An 18,693-nucleotide genomic window follows, 5' to 3' on the forward strand; every position below is an offset into this window, starting at 1 on the left:
GCCGTATAGTCTGGAAAATTAAATACGTCAGGTTGCTATTATTGACCGTATATTGTTTATTGTAATTCCGACTTATACCTAGCATTCAAATAAAACAAATACCAACGTTTATTTCTACCTAGGCTCTCCAAAATATGTCGCGAGAGTGACTAAAAACACGTGAGTGAAACCATAAAATTAGCTTAAAGCTTGTCGTCTTAATTTATATATAGTAGTGTGAGTGTGACTACTTAAAAAACACAAATCAAAATATTTAATAAAATAATTTGATTTGTTCCCAAACTTGTTTACTAAAATACTTTTAAAGCTTTTTCATACAAACGTAGACCTCATTTTCCTCTCTGGATATTAACATTATTGAAAATATTTTGACATAATTTGTTGTATATCAACCACAGCCATGCCCATAGGTTTTTTTTGTCGAATTTTTAATTACTATAAGAGTTAGGAGCATTAAAAAATTTGTATGAAATCTGTTTTTCGCTGCTAATTTTTACCATAATCAAAATGTCGAAAAAAGTCAAACCTTGAGGCATAACTATGGCTAATATACATCCACTTTCTTCTTCTTCTTTCTTTGCCTGTCCCTCTTCCCAGTTTATCTGGGGTCGGGTCTCCTTGTATGTCTGCGCCAGAGTGCTCTGTTCTGGCTTGTCTGCCTACTCAGGTTCTCTTTCCGGATCTCTTTCTGCATGTCTGACCACCAGGTGTTGGGTGGTCTTCCCCTGCCTCGGGATTAGTTGGGTAAATTTAGGGCCTTTTTAACAGAATGGTCATCATCACGTCTAAGGATATGGCCATACCAGCGTAATCGACTTTCCTTTACCTTCTCAACTATAGGTGCTACCTTAAACGATCCCCTGATAAATTCATTCCTGACCTTATCCAATCGAGTCACTCCTCCCGCCTATCTGAGCATTTTCATCTCGCTTGTGTGGAGTTTCTGTTCGTGTACTTTCTTAAAGGTCCAGCACTCTGCTCCGTATGTCATGGCTGGTCGTACAACCGTTTTGTACACTTTCCCTTTTACTCTGATGGGCATTATGTGATCGCACAGGACACTCGATAATGATCTCCATTTAAGCCATCCGGTGTTGATACGGTGATCTACGTCTTTATCGACTTTTGCATCAAAAGTAAGTACCGACCGACCTATAGTTGAAACTGTTTACTTTGGGTAGTGCTTGATTGTCTATATAAATGTTGCACCCAGTTTCTTCTGTGCCTCCAAAGTTACATTCCAAATATTCGGTTTTACTTCGGCTTATACGTAGCCCGTGGCTTTCTATGCGTGTTACCCACTGACAGAGTGTTTCCTAAGAGTCTGTTGCATTTTTCGATAGCATAACATCTACTTATTTAAGAATATTTTCCATAATGTCAATATCCAGAGAGGAAAATGGGGACTACCTTTGTATGGAGAAACGCTTTCCCCTATCCTATTCGTAACTAAGGTAGACGTTGATTGCTCGTCCCTGTCCCAGTGCATGTTATCTTTAAACTTACTTCATTATCAACAGAAGTGACAACAGGTGTGAATTATTAGGCAACTGCATGTCCAGAACTGGGCCGCTTACTTTATATGGAATGGGACATTAGAATATCAAGTCTTTTCTCCTATTGTTATATCGAGTTCCTATTAGGGGATGAATACCGGAATTCCGGAATATTCAAATACCGGAACATCGGACCGAGTTCACCAATTTTTAATTCTACGATAATGAAACGAAATTGAAAAGGACCAATATCAAAATATCGGAATTCCGGTATTGGATTTGTTGTTTCGTTTTATATAAAAAAAACGAGAAATTACGATTAAAACTCCGATTGCGGCCTAAAAATCTATAAATACAAAGAAATACATAGAAAAACACCCATGACTCAGGAACAAATATCTGTGCTCATCACACAAATAAATGCCTATACCGGGATTCGAACCCAGGACCATCGGCTTCACAGGCAGGGTCACTACCCACTAGGCCAGACCGGTCGTCAGTCGAACTATGGGTGACCAAATGCTATGTGTCTTAGAAATACGTAGAGCTTTCGATCCCGGCCCTTGTCTTTTTAACGTCAACACGTGAATGACTAAATATTCTATTGAACTAGAATTCCATTACTACTTGCATCATAAATGCGGAAATAATTTTGATTGTACCTTTTTTTTTTTTATTGGTAGCACACGTCAAATACAGTTTTGTACAATAAACATACAAATTCCACATTACAGAGTAGGTACATAAGTACGAAATATACACAGCATAGTAATGTCAGTTTTTCTGAGTAAAAAAAATAAAATTATTACATAGTGTAGCAATTTTGGGAATAAATAAAAAAATATTAATGCTACAAGATATATATATTGATATTTACAAGCCACGGAAATCAACCTTATTAAATAAAATGCCACGGAAATCAATTTTATAAAAATGCCACGGAAATCAATCTTATTAAATAAAAAATGGCTAAAGCCTACTGGTACCAGTGGGGATCAGCCAGGAGTGAAGGCTGCGAGTAATAAATATTTAACAGTGGTATAAAATTATAAAAGATATAAAAAGGAAGACGTTGAGTAGATTGCCTAAAATTGGTAGGTAGGAAATAGGTTGGTCACTTCCCTTGAGAGAGGAGAGTGAGCTCCTTGGAGAAACAGGCCCAGGTCTATACCGGTTCCGGTCAGGCGGATGTCGGAGCCGCAACCAGGGATCTATGCCGGGCACTGTGGTATGGCGTGCGCCGTGATCCGTGTCCAGAAAAAGTAGGAGCAATATGTTCTCCAAATAAAATGAAAAACTGCGGACGAAGAGAAGGGCCACGCTATAATAAAGTGATGAAATGAAAACAATAAAATAATAAAATATAATATGGAACGGACTTACCCGCGACAAAAAGCGGTTCTCCTTATTTCTAAAGGGTCGGCTATTCACGTTAAAAAAAACTTCCGTGATCCTGGATAAACCCGGTACTTGTTATAGATGGGCAGAAATGGCAGAATTACTTTTATTTTGTGAAAAGATCACAAAATAACTTCACTTTTTCACCATCACATCCAATTCCTTCTCACATTGACAGTTTTCACCCCTTCATCTTTTTTTCATTCTTTTGGCAGTTGTCAAAGCAAATCAAAGAATTCATTCACTTGTAAAGAAAAAAAGGTTTCTCCTAAAGCGTTATGCTGCAATAGTCAGTGGCAATACACAAAAATACACAAAAAATTAATCAAATTTGACTTTCTGTTTCATAAGTCCGCAACAGTCGCTGAGCTGTCTGCGCGTCCAGTACAATAATGCTTTCAGGGCGCTTATGGGATTGTCACAGTTCTGCAGTGCATTCACCAAGTACGTGGAAGCACGCGTAGACAGTTTCAGTGCTGTGCTGCGGAAAAAGATGGCATCGCTTCTCAACAGAATACGTGACAGCCCGAACAGACACCTGAAAACAATCGCTGTAAGGAACGAGGGCTCAATAATGCAACAATTAAAAATACGATATCATTAGTAATTAACATACTTTTTAGGTTTTAGTTTTTTAATAATACTAACAAATTTGTGGATCTTGTTGTCTGAATAAAATAAATAAATGATGCTGGAATTAAGCAACAATGTGTTAACTCAAATTTGATTGACACATTTTTGCTAAACAACATCCTAAATAAACGTTTATTATATATGTCAGTATATTTATACCTTCTAAAAATTTGTAAGGTATGTTTTCGTTAACGTGAATTCAGGCTGGCGTTCCTTCACCCCAATAAAAAGGAATGATTGCTTTTCTCTGCCACTTCCGCCGACAGCCTGTAGGTGCCTAGGTACGCAGGCAGGAAGCTATTTAGGTTCAACAAATAGATCCTGTCACGAATTCTTCGCTTCAAGGCTTTACAAGCGTGCTAATTTTTTTCAGATTGACATTTACATGCCTACTTACTTAAATGCAATATGTTTTTCTTTACGCGGCGCTATGATATATATCCACAAACCTAGCCATATGTAAACAATTGACATGAACATTCAAGCAGTTTATATCTATGTCTTGCACTGTTTTCGCTGATATGTATTGTAATATGTACAAAAAATTAGAGCCAGTAGAAAGTACAAAACTTCTACTTGCTCTATTTACCTTGTATAACAATTTATAATGTTACGTAAATCGGTAAATGTTCATTCTAAGTTTTAAAATGACAGGCCAATTCGAACGTACACCTGACATCAAACCGATATTTGAATGATATTGAAATCTTATCAACTAGCTGTCATTCACGCGTTCATTTCGCTCTGACTTGTCCGTACCGTACTTGTATTTTTCAATAACATTCAAATATCGGTTGGATTTCAGGTGCAAGTTCGAATTAGCTTATGAGAGCCGTCGATTGTATGCAATTGGTTTTCTGCGGCGGGTACGTGTGACTTTTAAGTGTTTAGGGTTCCGTATCCAAGGGGTAAAAACGGGACCCTATTACTAAGACTCCACTGTCCTAGTAGCTAGACAGTTGAAATTGTCACAGATAATGTATAATCTGTTGCCGCTATAACAACAAATACCTAAAAATTAATTTCGGTGGGCGAGTCCGACTCGCACTTGTCCGGTTTTTAAATCTGCAAGATGATGTCTAATGAAGCTCTTGACGTGTTAAGAAATCCGAGAGACCGCCCGCAGCGCAACTGGCTTTCCATCCGTCGTTGTAGGTCATTCCGGATCTTATGTACTTTTTTCGATCCTGTTTGAGCCTTCTACTGCTGGATATCTCAAAAGTAAATTCGTCTTCGATACTCCTCGTCTAGGATGTGAGCTGCGTGCCTCCCGCATTCTCAAACTGACCATACCTTCTCACCGTACTGGTTTTATGACTAATTCTTTCGCAGTCCAGGCTAGCCGTCTTTGGAATTCACTCCCTTTAAATATTAGACAAGCTCCAAGTAAGTTTTCTTTAAAGCGGATGTTACGTAACGTAAGCATTTGCTAAAACAAGAGTTCGAATAATATCCATCATTATTATATTTATAGTATGTGTTTTATAAATATGTGGTAGCTTATATATTCATATTTATTAATAATATACACATACATTACACGTCAAAATACAAAATACAATTACAATTAGTGGAATAACAATTAAAATTTAAATTTATTTCAACATCGAAACAATGAAAGTAATAGTTATTTGTGCAACAAGAGAGGAAAGTTGGTTTTTCTTGCGAGTGTTTATTTTGAGTCCCGAGAAAGCGAAAGATTCTAAGGTAGAATCTTGAGCGTAGCGAGGGACTCAAAAACACGAGATGTAAAATAACTTTGCTCTCGTGTTGCACACATAATTTTTCACCTCAGTAGTGAGAACATATTAAAGGTTAAAATGTATTTCGAATTACACAGAATAAACAGAAAAAAAAAGTATTATAATATGTACCATACGATAAGACGAGAGAGACGAGACCGGACCGGACCGGACCGGACCGGGTTGGACCGAACCGGACCGTACCGTACCGTACCGTACCGTACCGTATCGTACCGTACCGTACCATACCATAAAAAAAATGTAATAAAAGTATGAAGTTCATGGCCTTCACTAAATTAAAAAGCTACATTGTTTCACTCCCTGGAGTGAGGAAAGTCGCACTTTCCTCACTCCAGGGAGTGACGAAAGTAGGCTTGTTCGAGCTGCTGAGGTGAAAAATTATTTACACATGTTCAAAAATGTAATTAACAAATAAATACTATTATATTATATTCTACATTTTCAATAATTCTTGTAAGTCATAAAAGGCGTTGTCAGTTAGCCATTTCTTCAATTTAATATAAAATACACTATCATGTGATATCACAGTTATATTTTCAGGGATAGAATTATATATTTTTGGGCCCATAGCATAGGTCGTTTTGGCAGATTTGATCAGTCTGAAGCTGGTAGTTTCGAGCGTCCCTCTGTTCCTGTTTCGTAAACATCTTAGGTTACCCGCCCTAAGAGGAAACAAGTTGAAGTTGGTTCTTACGAACTTCACGATGTTAAAAATGTACCGCGATGGTAATGTCATTATTCGTAATGATTTAAACAGTTGTCGAGCCGGCGAGCCGAGAGGGGCGTTGGCTATTACTCTTACAGCTCGTTTCTGCAGCACAAAGACACGACGCCAGTCAGCGGCGCGGCGACTCCCCAAAATTCGAGACTATAGTTTAGCACAGAATGGAAAAGCGCAAAATAACTGCTACGCACTTGGGCCTGTGGAAGAATAATAGACAGTCTTTTAAGTGCAAAACAGATCCCTGCTAACTTAGTGCAAACTAATTGAATTTGGGTGTCCCATTTTAGTGACGAATCGAGGGTAACACCTAAAAATTTTGCAGAGGTGACTTGTGGGAGTGTTGTATTATTGATGACGACGGCGAGCGGTCTTGGTGGTCTGCCACCCAGGTTAAAATGAATAACCTGAGTTTTTGCCACATTCAGAACGAGTCCGTTTACAGAAAACCAGTAAAGGAGTTTATGAACGTCACGAGTTATCATTGTTTCTAAGCAGTCTATGTTCTGGGCGGTAAGTATATCGCAAGCGTCATCAGCAAAGACAAACATATTGCCGTCCACCGCTTCTGGTAAATCATTAACTTGCATTAGAAAGCACAGATTGGCCAAGGACGACCCCTGGGGGACCCCCATGTCGACACAACCACAATCAGATTTCGTTGATCCATTGTTTATTACAACGTATTGCTGCCTTTCCTTTAAAAAGTCGATCATCAACCTTAATACAGGGCCGCGCAGCCCGTGGTGCTCAAACTTTTTGATTAAGATGTTGTGATCGCAAAGGTCGAATGCGCGCGTCTATCGCAGAGAACTATGGCTACGTGTAATTTTTTTTCTTTAGCCTGCATAATGTTGTGTAATGTTTCGCGGATAACTGACACACATGAGCGATTACGTCTATAGGCATGTTTGATGTGTAGTAAATGATAATTTTCTAAAAAGTTATACAGCCGGTTACTTATGCCCGCTTCGAACACTTTGGCCATAGTGGGTATTATACTGATTGGTCTGTAGTTTTTTAACTCATCCTTCTGACCTTTGCCCTTATAGACGGGTACGACTTTTACTTCCTTAAGTATGCGCGGATAAATACCTATTTTAATTAAGTGGTTAAAAATGTTTGTTAATTGAGCTATTACAAACGGTATATGTATATTTTATTTATTTATGTAGTTTATAAGTAGTTTGCTTTTTTTAAAGTCATTCAATATATTTCTCTCTCTTCACCAACTGTAAGTATCTGTGTTTGGCCCTATGGTTGACTGGTAAAGAATGCCATTTAGCATTAAGTCCGCCATTTGTACATTGTTGTATATACCTATATTTTGTGCAATAAAGTTTAAATAAATAAATAGTATAAAGTACTTTCCTTTATATCTCCAAATTTCATTTATATTATATTAGTTGTCATTTGCAGACGCTTTTCTGCAACAGTAATTTCAATATGAACAAAAATAAACACATAATTTTTAAAAAATCTACGTTAATTTTTAACATAATTGAAATTTGTCACACTAAAATTAAGTAGGTACATATTTTTTTACGAATGTTTATTTTTACACGTTTTTACGCAGGCAACTGGTTTATCGAGGGATTAGCATTGTACTAAATATGATAAATACATTTAATTTTCTGAAACTTGAAAACCCTGGATGTTTTTCATTATTTTTTAATAGTCTAGTATGGTCAATAGGTTACAAAAAAAACTAAGAAAAAATATTAAAATTTAAAATATTATGAGCCTTGCCAAGATAATGGTTAAAATCCTTTTATTGTGGCTTTGTTTACGGTTACAGCTGCCATTTTTTAGTTAATTTTGTAGTATTTGATTTGTTGAGCTTATTACAATTGAAAGATGTTCATTAAATCAGCTATATTTCATATTATGAAGAAACTCCCTTTAAGTAGGCCTTATTACCCTCAGGTATACCTTATACCTAAATGCGAAAGTAACTCTGTTACCTCTTCACACTTAAACCGCTGAACCGATTTTGTTGAGATTTGGTATGGAGAAAGCTTGAAGCTCGAGCCTTCCTCGGGAATTCCCCATTGGATCTTCTTCATAGGATCATTTTTAGGGCTCCGTACAAAACTTTGTTCATGGAGTTTTTATGGGATCACCTCGGTCTTGGAAATCGGTTAAATGCAATGGCAGTAGGCAGAAGTTAGTTTTAAATAAACAATTATTAGGTACACAGATTTAATAGGAAACCAATTTTCATTACATTAAACCAAAAATCAGACGCTGATAAAAGTTTTAATCGATGGACCTCTTTAACAGTTTTGTCCAAACTTTCAGGAGGCATTCTCCTCGAAGGTTACATTAACAGCGTTTTAACGAAAAAAGGTCGCTCGCGTTAAGAATACGAAGTAAAGAGACCCGAGAAAACGACGATTTGCTTCCGCTTGCGTTGGAATATGATAATTTCCGATATCTTTGCAAAGTTTCCTCGTCGCGTGCTTATTTCTGAAGAAACGGCGATGTTATCCTCAACATGGTTTGTATCAGATTTGTATCTAAATTATATAAAATATTGATAATGTACCTTTATTGAAATGTAGGGACGTTGTATACATATAATTATTAGATGTAACGCGTAATTGCAAATACGAATTAATTATTCGTTTTACAAGGGGTACGATCTCGTGGCTACCGGGCCTTGTTTGACCTAAGGAACAATCGTGCCAAGCGGCGTCGCCTGAGACAAAAGTGCATACTCGTACTGCTCCATAAATTTCTGCACTTATTTACCCGTTTTAAGTTGTTGTTTTACCCTCGTGGTAATATTGATACCCGAGCAAGCGAAAAATTACAAAATTGAACCACGAGCGTTGCGAGTGGTTGGAAAAATGGAATCTTGAGGAATGCGAGAGTTTCAAGGCTAATTTTGGCACCGAGTGAAATTTTTCACCACACCAACACAAGATTTACTGTAAAATATCAAACAAAATCAACTCAAATCAATTCATAGTGAATGTTATTAAATATTTAGTATTCAAAATTATCATTTAAAAGTCAATTCCACCAGCTATAAGGAAACAACTCAAAATTTGCATTTGATTACTTTGCCCCACATGTGGATAAAATACAACTATCTTGGTCCTTGGTCATCCGACATGAAGACATTTATGAGAGCTTTGTCGGCACGGCTGGTCGATTCCACAGGGGACCGTAGGGCCGGTGCGTACCTCTCTCAGCGTATCGCCCTAGCGGTACAGAGAGGTAACGCCGCCGGCGTAATGGGGTCCATGCCGCAGGCCGACCTGTTGGACGGGGCATTTGGTTTTATGTGTTAGGTTAGTTTAATTTTTATACTCTATGTTTAGGTAGTTATTTATTTAATTTTAAATTGTATTTTAATTTTACCAATTTTACTATCTCATCAGTTTTTAAACAATCAAGAGAGCTTTTACCAGCTGGTGTGGTGAAAAATATCTTGAGTGCCGTCAAACGTGTTTAAAAATCATAAATGTACAAGTTTATTTCATTTTAAAGGCAAAATAAATCAAAATAGGTAGCGTGGAAATGAGAATATTATTTTAATATTATGCTTTAATTATAGTATACCTTACGCGTATTTTAATTAAAGCACATTCGACAAATATTTTCATTTCCACGCTAAGCCATAAAACGTTACGGTTTTTATATTTGCTGATTTTAATTGTTTTGCAAAATTTTTATTTACATACGAACGTTATACACAGATTTTTTTAAACTCCGTTAATTTCGGGGTTTGGCTAAGTCCTTAAATGTTAAGGAAACTGAATGACATTAATTTAATTTTTTTAATTTATTTTTTATACTCGACTCCGCAAGCTAATAATATACATTTTCAAGCAGCTTCGGCACACTGCATCTACTGAAATCCTCTCCCTAGTCTATCAGAGCTTGTGCCAAGCTGTCATTACCTATTATTGCATCCCAGTGTGGGGCGGAACGGAACCTATAAAACCACACTGCTCAGGGTAGAGAGAGCGCAAAGGGCAATCCTCAAAGTGATGCACTTTAAAAAACGCGACTACCCTACAACTCAACTCTACTTAGAGTCCAAAGTGCTCTCTGTAAGGCAGATATACTTACTGCGTACAATTTTGAGACAGCATTCATTAGTGCCATTTAATAATATTAATGCGCAAAAACGACAGGGACACCCTGACTGTAAAACGGTGTCTTGCCGCACAGCGTTTCGCCGTCGACAGATCGAAGCGCAGGGCGCACGTCTATATAACAAAATCAATAATTTAATCGCAATTTATAGCTTGACAAGGCGGGAAGTCAAAATTAAAGTGCAAGACTGGCTGCTAAATTTAACATACAATGAGACTGAAAATCTCCTCGTTATAATAACATAGGCAGAGGCTACTAGCTAATGTATAATTAAAGTGTAATTAAATTTAAATAACTATTTATTTATAGCAATTAGTTTAATGTTTTACCATCTTACTGCCTTCACTTTGTTTCGACATCGAATTTAGACCAACTTTAGCCCCTAAGGCACAGGTGCTTACCTAGTTTAGGGGTCAAAAGTCTGACCTCTCCATACTGTCATGTTTGTACAAACCCTTGTGTACTTGTTTATTATGTTACGTGCTCCTTATGTACAATATTTTTTTTGTATTCAAATTCAAATTCAAAAAATTCAAATTAAAATGTTTTATTTGCAAATATAGGTAGTACATACAGTGATGGTAATCTTACAATAAGTTGTGTCTCTATATTTGACCAACAGGCATGCAAAAAACAGTTATTCTCATAAACAGTAATTAATAGCGGCGTTGTTGTAACTAAGTAAATAAGCGCTGGTGAACTAGCGGTAAGACCGTGCGACTTTCAATCCGGAGGTCGCGGGTTCAAACCCCGGCTCGTACCAATGAGTTTTTCGGAACTTATGTACGAAATATCACTTGCTATTTTACCATGTCGCTTTTCGGTGAAGGAAAACATCGTGAGGAAACCGGACTCATCCTAACAAGGCCTAGTTCCCCCTCTGGGTTCGAAGGTCAGATGGCAGTCGCTTTCGTGAAAACTAGTGCCTACGCTACAAAATGCCGGGATAACGCGAGAGATGAGCGTTGTTGCAACACGGACATTATATATTTAAATCCACCAAACAATTGAAAACTATGACATCAATGACATTTCGAATATCGATCGTCCGAGATAGTACTTGCGTTTAGTACCAATTATAAGACAGAAACTTTATCTGCATGAACATGAACATGATGTTACAACAGTATAAATAGCTCAGAACTTTACAGTGATTAACTACAAAATGAAGTCTGATTGTTATTTTTAATTGCTTTCTGGTATTTACTACGGTTTAACTTTAGTCACTCGCGCCGGGTTATTCCCACTAGTGACCACCAAGTTGTTACCAGTGGTAACTACTGGGATTTTTTCCCCATCTTTTACCACTGGTAACTGGGAAAAATGACTCGGTTTGGTAGTAATTACTGGGATTTTTTTTCCACTGGTAAAAGGTGGGAATTTGTTTTCCCAGTAGCTACCACCAAAATTTTGTTAGAGTTCAATATTAATAAAAATAGTCTAAATAATATAGTATAAATATAGTGCTTTAATAAATAATTATATGTAGATTAGTGTTTCAGTAAACTGCCTTAAAAGTGATCAAGAATATTAAAGCAGTTTAACCGGTACAAGTGCAAAAACTAAAATATATGTAAGGAAAAATTTAATCATTCATGAAATAAAACTATGAAAACGGATTATATCGCGTATAATGAATTTATAATACCCTATACGAGGCGGAATGCTGGACGGTAAAAGAGTCGTATGCGCAAAAATTACATACTTACCGCAGAAATGAAAATGTTAAGATGGTCAGGAGGAGTAACTAAAATCGACAAAGTCCGGAATGAATATGTCCGTGGTAGCTTTAAAGTGCCCCCTATCCCTGAAAAACTAATAGAAAGTCGTTTAAGGTGGTATGGCCACGTGATGCGTAGCATAAGTATATTTTTTGAAATAAATAAATTAAATTAATTAAAATTAAATTAACTTAAAATTAAAAAAGCTCTATGCCTCCCGGAACGTAAGAGAGGCCGCGGATGCCCTTTGCTGACATGGTAGACCAGCATGACCAAACAAACAAATAAATTGAATTTACCCGACCCGACAACCCTAGACAGGCAGTCTTGGTGCCAAAACATTAGGAGAGCCGACCCCCCCCCTAAAGTGGGATGGAGCAAAGAAAAAGAAGAGATTAAATTTATAATACATCCCGACGTTTGGAACCCTTTACAGCGTTCGTGGTCAACGGGTGACTGAGGAAAAACTACAAAGTGCAAAAATACCCACATACAAAAAATAATGAAACATCATAGACTATAAACTTTAAGGCTGGTTGTACATACAAAATCAGTTCATAAGTCGTAAGGCTAATAGTTAATACAATACAATTTTTTTTATACAATACAACTATTTTCAAGTAAAGATATATATATATATATATATATATATATATATATATATATATATATATATACGCGATAAAAGCTACGCCTAACCTAACCCTACACCTCGGACCCGAGAAGATTTAATTCCCTCCTAAATTGTAGGAGGGGTATCCCAATATGGGACCGGCAACAAACTCGGCGGGACACATCTTTTCAAAATATATTATAGTCAAAATGTCCAACATCATCCAACACAAAGGTCTCACAGTCTATATCTCGCTTACTCCTTTATCAGATGGACTACCGGATCCCAGCTGGTGGTAGAGAAAATTCATCTTCCCTATTAAAATTTGGATATTTCTTAATCTCAATGGCCTCGCGGAGCATTCTGGGTATGTATCGCTTCTCCTTGGCAAGAACCAGAGGCTTATCGAACTTTATTGAGTGATTGGCTTTATCCATGACATGCTCACAGACTGCAGACCTAGGTCGACGGTGCTTGACATAAGCTGTGTTCCTTCACTCGAGTGGAAATGCTCCGTTTCGTCTGCCCGACATAATATGATAGGCCACACTCACAGTCCAGCCTGTACACTCCTGCAATCTGTAGAGGGGTATTGCATTTTACAGGCCTCAGGAATCGGGACATCTTCTTCATTGGCTTGAAATATGTTTTTATAGAAGCACGCTTCAAGATGTGGGTGATCCTGTCCGTGACCCCCCCTGATAAAAGGCAGAATGGCAGGCCTGCGCTCAAATGTGGGGATCTTAATGTGGGACCTCTCTGTTCTTTCCCCTTCTTAGATGTATTGGTAAAAAGAAATCCAGATAACACCTTAGGTCGCACTGTGTATAGGAAACCTACTCATACTGATAGGTACTTAAATGGGTAATCGCATCACCATCCCAGTCAAAGTACAACTGTAGGCAAATCTTTGTTTCAGAGAGCCCAGAGGATATGTGATGACCAGCATCTGGCCGCGGAGCTCCAGCATGCCAGGCGAACGAGCTCAGGATACCGCGGGTCAACCAGAGGTTATGTGATTAATCCGTTAACCCAGTGTCAAATTATACTGGTAACCATGGTAACTCCAGATTTAATCGGTTAACCCCGGGTTAGTGGAATGGTGCAAGTGGGCCTAGGCATATTCAGACCTCCACTTGATTATAGCTGTACCTATGAAACCTCAGTAAAATGCACCCAAATGGTTGACTTTCGTATATTTAGTGCACAGATAAAATGATAAAATGTTTAGGTTTGTTGTAAGTAGTAACTATACATATTTGAATTAGTATTTAGGGTTCTTTACCCAAAAGAATAAAATGAACAAACCTTTAAATTTGTTTGTCCAGCTAGCCTAGAGTCTAGTCTAGACAGACGTTGAGAACCAGTTACTCAACAATGCGAAGTAAGGTAATTGCTCGTAAAGGTTTCGAGTTGACATTAATTTAGTCTAGTAACCTAGTTGGTAGTGACTCTGCCTACGAATTTGGAAGTCTTAGGTTCGAAATCCGAGAAGGGCGTTTATTTGTATGTTTATCACAATTAGTTATTTGTTCCTGAGTTATAAGCGTTTTCTTTGTATTTTAGACCCTTTTCTTGAACTAAAAACAAACAAGTTGGCGAAATATGAACACAAGTAGCATTCTCTCTCATCGTAGCAGATGTCGAAGCTAGCGAAGTCTTGAAACGACCGGTCTGGCCTAGTGGGTAGTGACCCTGCATGTGAAGCCGATGGTCCTGGGTTCAAATCCCGGTGAGGGCAATGGTGAGATGAACACAAATATTTGTTCCTGGGTCATGGGTGTTTTCTATGTATATTATGTATGTATTTATCTATATAAGTATGTATATCGTCGCCTAGCACGCATAGTCCAAGCTTTGCTCATTTCGGGGCTGGGTCGATCTGTGTAAGATGTCCCCTAATATTTATTTATTAATTATTTTATTTATTTTTTATTTGGTGTCTCTGATGACGTTGATGTTCCCGTTTATTGCGAGTATACCTATATATATAAATGTTCATTACATTCGATAACAGGAAATTCAATTCCGTAAAACCTTTAACAGCTGCTTACATATATAAATACCAGTTAAATTGGTGTGACCTTATTAAATCTTGCACTTTATGATAATAATTAAATAATGATGCCTGCTTACACGAGCATAGGAAGAGCCTTTGATAAATAGGGTTGCCACAGGAGTTAATGATTAGTTAACATATATGCGTCATCGCGCCTTTATGTTAACTATTTGATTGAACGTGAAGATCTTCAGAAGCACCCATAAAGAGAGATTTATTAGAGATTGATGTTAAGAAAGATGAATGTACGATTTGATGAATAATTTTCGTGTAATTTTAGTGAATACCTCGCTCACGATCCCGTATTAAGAAGCATAGGTGCATATAGGTAGGTATTTATAATGTGCTTTCGGTCAAATGACAATTGGATTTTTAGTTTTCGGAAATAGCACATTCGAGATTTTATTCCATCGTGTTTTTAAAAATCGTAATTTTTTTTAAATATTTCGGACTTATAAAAAATCGGGATTATGAAAATCGTGGTTATAAAAAATGTTCCCATTTTGGATATGTATTTACGTTAAAACTAGTGCCTGCTCCAATTCCCAGGATTGGGTTTCTAAGCGCACCCCAGTCTGCCTTAGAGTACTGGGGCAAAAATCGGGAGAACGTTAAGATTATGATAAATTAAAACTATTTTCTTTCGTTGCGCATTTTAGAAGCGCTGACTCATGTCCATATACGCTGCACCATCGGGACGTAATATAGGTCATTTTGGCTCTCGCTTACTGCCTGCGGTGGTCAAAGGAAGGAAGAACATTGTCCCAAATGCCTATTTTGGTTGAGGTTCCTCCAGGTTGTAATACATATAAAATATTATAGGATTTGTAGCATGCAGCCAAGGAGCCAGTTCTGCCGTCGTGACGTGGTAAGCTAAGGTGAGCAAATAATCATCTCTGACGCACGTACTTGTGAAAGGTAATTTATCTGCTAAGGTATATAAGCGAGTTTTCCTATTATGGCAATCTACCTGCTAGCTTTTTGTGCGTCTGAATGCCGTGTGTGACTACGCATTATTCGTACCTGGTAATACATACCTATTCAAATTGGCTCTAAAACCCTCCGCCGCAAATGTGATTTTCATTGAAGCAGAAACGAAAAGAATGCGTTACAATGGCCCCTAAAACGTTAATATCGTATAAAGGGAACGTACCTCAATATTCAGTCACAAAAGAGAATAGTACATTGCTGAAGAGCCGATAAAGTTAGCTACACATGGTCGAGTTAGTTCGAGGGGCGATCTGTCAGTTTCAGAACTTTCTTTCTTCTTGTTAGTAAGTATTCTGTTGTATCGTATATTAATTGACTAATGACTAAATTAGGGGTTTTACTACCACACACAAATGAAATATATATACTTAAAGGTTTATTTATAGGTTAAAAGAACGAAAGTTTACTTCTTTTGTGTCCATCTGTCTTTATGTATTTTGTGTGTTTCCTAGTAATATTATTTTGAGGTTAGGTATTTTGTTAAAACAAGATCGACCTTCTACAAATATTTCGCATTTGTGAACCTGTAACACAAAACATAGGGTATATCAAAATGACTTACATAATTGCAATATGTCTAGACATGAAGACAATTTTAGATTGTATTCATTCTCATTTTGCTATTTGACAAATATATATATACACTAGCTAGGGCCGATATATACAACAGTAAAAAGGTCCTGTAAAATAATAAATAAATAAAAAATATCAACTAGCGACCCGCCCCGGCTTCGCACGGGTAGTTCAACTAATTTACACGAAACCTTTACAAATTATACATATGAAATCGGTACACGGGAGCATTTTATTTGAGATGCAAATATTATAAGAAAGCATTTCGATGAAAAGGACCAATTAACATATACGTAAGTATGCAGGTGACTTAATTTTATTGTTATTTCTCTTGCGTCTTTCAGTATCTCGGGAAATGTAAAAAAGGTTGGTTCTTAGGGACAATTTTCTTGTCCTACTAAACTTCTACGCATCTGATGAAGTTTAATGATTCCGTTTTAAAAAATAGAAACGGATTATGAGAGATAAGGGGATTTTCCCTATTCTCGGGTTGAATTACCGAGAATCCTCTTTAAGTGAGTGCGTGATATAACAAATTCCTAAGATGTCACGTTCCTGGGAAGGCATTTATGTTAAGTCGATTATCAAGCAAACTAGTTGAAAGAAAAAAAGAAAAATGATACACGCCACATGTCAGTCTTTCTAAATAAGTAAGTAAAGTAAATGGCGACCTGTCTGGCCTAATGGGTAGTGACCCTGCCTGTGAAGCCGATGGTCCCGCATTTATTCAGTAATAGAACGGATATTTGTTCCTGAGTCATAGGTGTTTTATATGTATTTATATTATATATATATATATATATATATATATATATATATATATATATATATCGTTGTCTAAGTACCCCACAACACAAGCTTTATTGAGCTTACCGTGGGACTTATGACAATATGTGTAATAATGTCCTATAATATTTATTCATTTGTTTAAATACTAATAAAGGTTACATTCGAATTACAACTGCAGCAGTAACGCTGCTGCAGCAGCGTCGTCACTGTCAGTGTGCTTGATAAATTGCGTTAGTGCATGCCTTAGCCGCATTGCCGGCGTGTTTGTTACCGTTCTTGAGATTCCACCAGCGGACGGAAAACAGACAGGCGTAGTAATAGGGTTTCGCGTGTTACTCTTAGGGTACGAAGCCTCTTTAGGGTCTTACGTAAGCGAACAGCTCGCGAACGCGAAGCAAAGCGGCGCGGCGCGGCGGGCCTACGGCGTTCGCGTTCGCAACGAAATCGCCCACGTAGGACGCTTCTATAGGTATCAAAGGTTTGATTCACCCCGCGCCGCATCGCTACGCTTGGCGTTCGCGTGTTGCGCGCCTACGCAGTACGCTGGGTAAGACATGACGTACCTTAATACTTACAACAGATCGTCGGGTGAGAATACGTTTATGCCATACGCCACTTACATTGGTTTGCAGGAGAGCGAAAAGAAGCAAAAAAAATAGGAAATATTCCACTTATTTATTTTAGGCACACAAATATTTTGAATATAGTGGTAATCACGAAATAAAAGCATTTTTATTATTGCCATATCCATTTTTGATGAGTAAGTAAATGTTAAACGTTTTGGATGTCACAATTTTTTTGATAATTTTCTGTTAACAGAGTGTAACTCTTAAAGTAAAATTCGGATAATATGGCACATTTTTGAAAAATATAAAAATTAAAACCGATTAGTGTCAGTTAGAGCATATTTTTTGTTATTAATATTTAAAAAGCGATTTTGCTCAAAAATGGATATGGCACAAAGGTACTTTCAGCCGACGAGATATATATTCTACTGGCAAAATATCGAAACTTCTGGTTTCTACTTCGAGATTACTTAACAAATTGTTATGAAATCTATTTTACAAAGTAAACAATGAACACTTTCGTTCAGTTTCCGCTGATTTCGCAAACCGGGCAGTCTTTGTGTTTATTTAGGATCTCCGAATAAGCTAAATTAAAAGTAGGTAGGAAGATTAAGAGCAAAACGTAGAAACTACAAGAGATAGCTAAATTTGTTGTAAGGAGCCATGAGGCATTGTCTAATTATTATAATTATTATTTGTCATTTCCATATCTCGGGACCATGAAGTCCCGGACTTTAGGAAGGCGTGGGTGCCGAAGCCAACAGCGCAGAGGCTCTTTAGACAATTTAATCTAAAAGCAAGGGATACACATGGTGGATACCATCCCCAAGCGCATAATTTATATAAATAGGTAACTTTAATAGTTAATTCAACTACAACCCACGCTATATTATTGGCTCCCAATTTCAATTAGAAAAATATTTTATGACTATGTATCTAAAAAAAATGTTAAGCACACGCAAACGCAAAGAGAATCCAGTTTTATACAGAGTATTTTCAGGCGATTAGAATTTTGTACCTACGTGTCCAAAATTTATATATGAGGCGCAAACAATCAAGGCTTGGCACGCAATGTAAACTGCGCGCCGCAACTAATCAAGAATTATGAATTGCCCCTTGTTTACGGTGAAATACCAGTCTTAAACAAAATGTCCCCTAAAACACATAATTATTGGACTCATGTTTTATTACTGCGTTGGCGCTGGACAACGGTTTTATGGCATAATAAAATTGCAAGTATTCTTAATTGATATTTAGGTGA

The sequence above is a fragment of the Cydia strobilella genome, chromosome 8 (genome assembly GCF_947568885.1).
Source record: "Cydia strobilella chromosome 8, ilCydStro3.1, whole genome shotgun sequence".
Taxonomy (NCBI): Eukaryota; Metazoa; Arthropoda; class Insecta; order Lepidoptera; family Tortricidae; genus Cydia; species Cydia strobilella.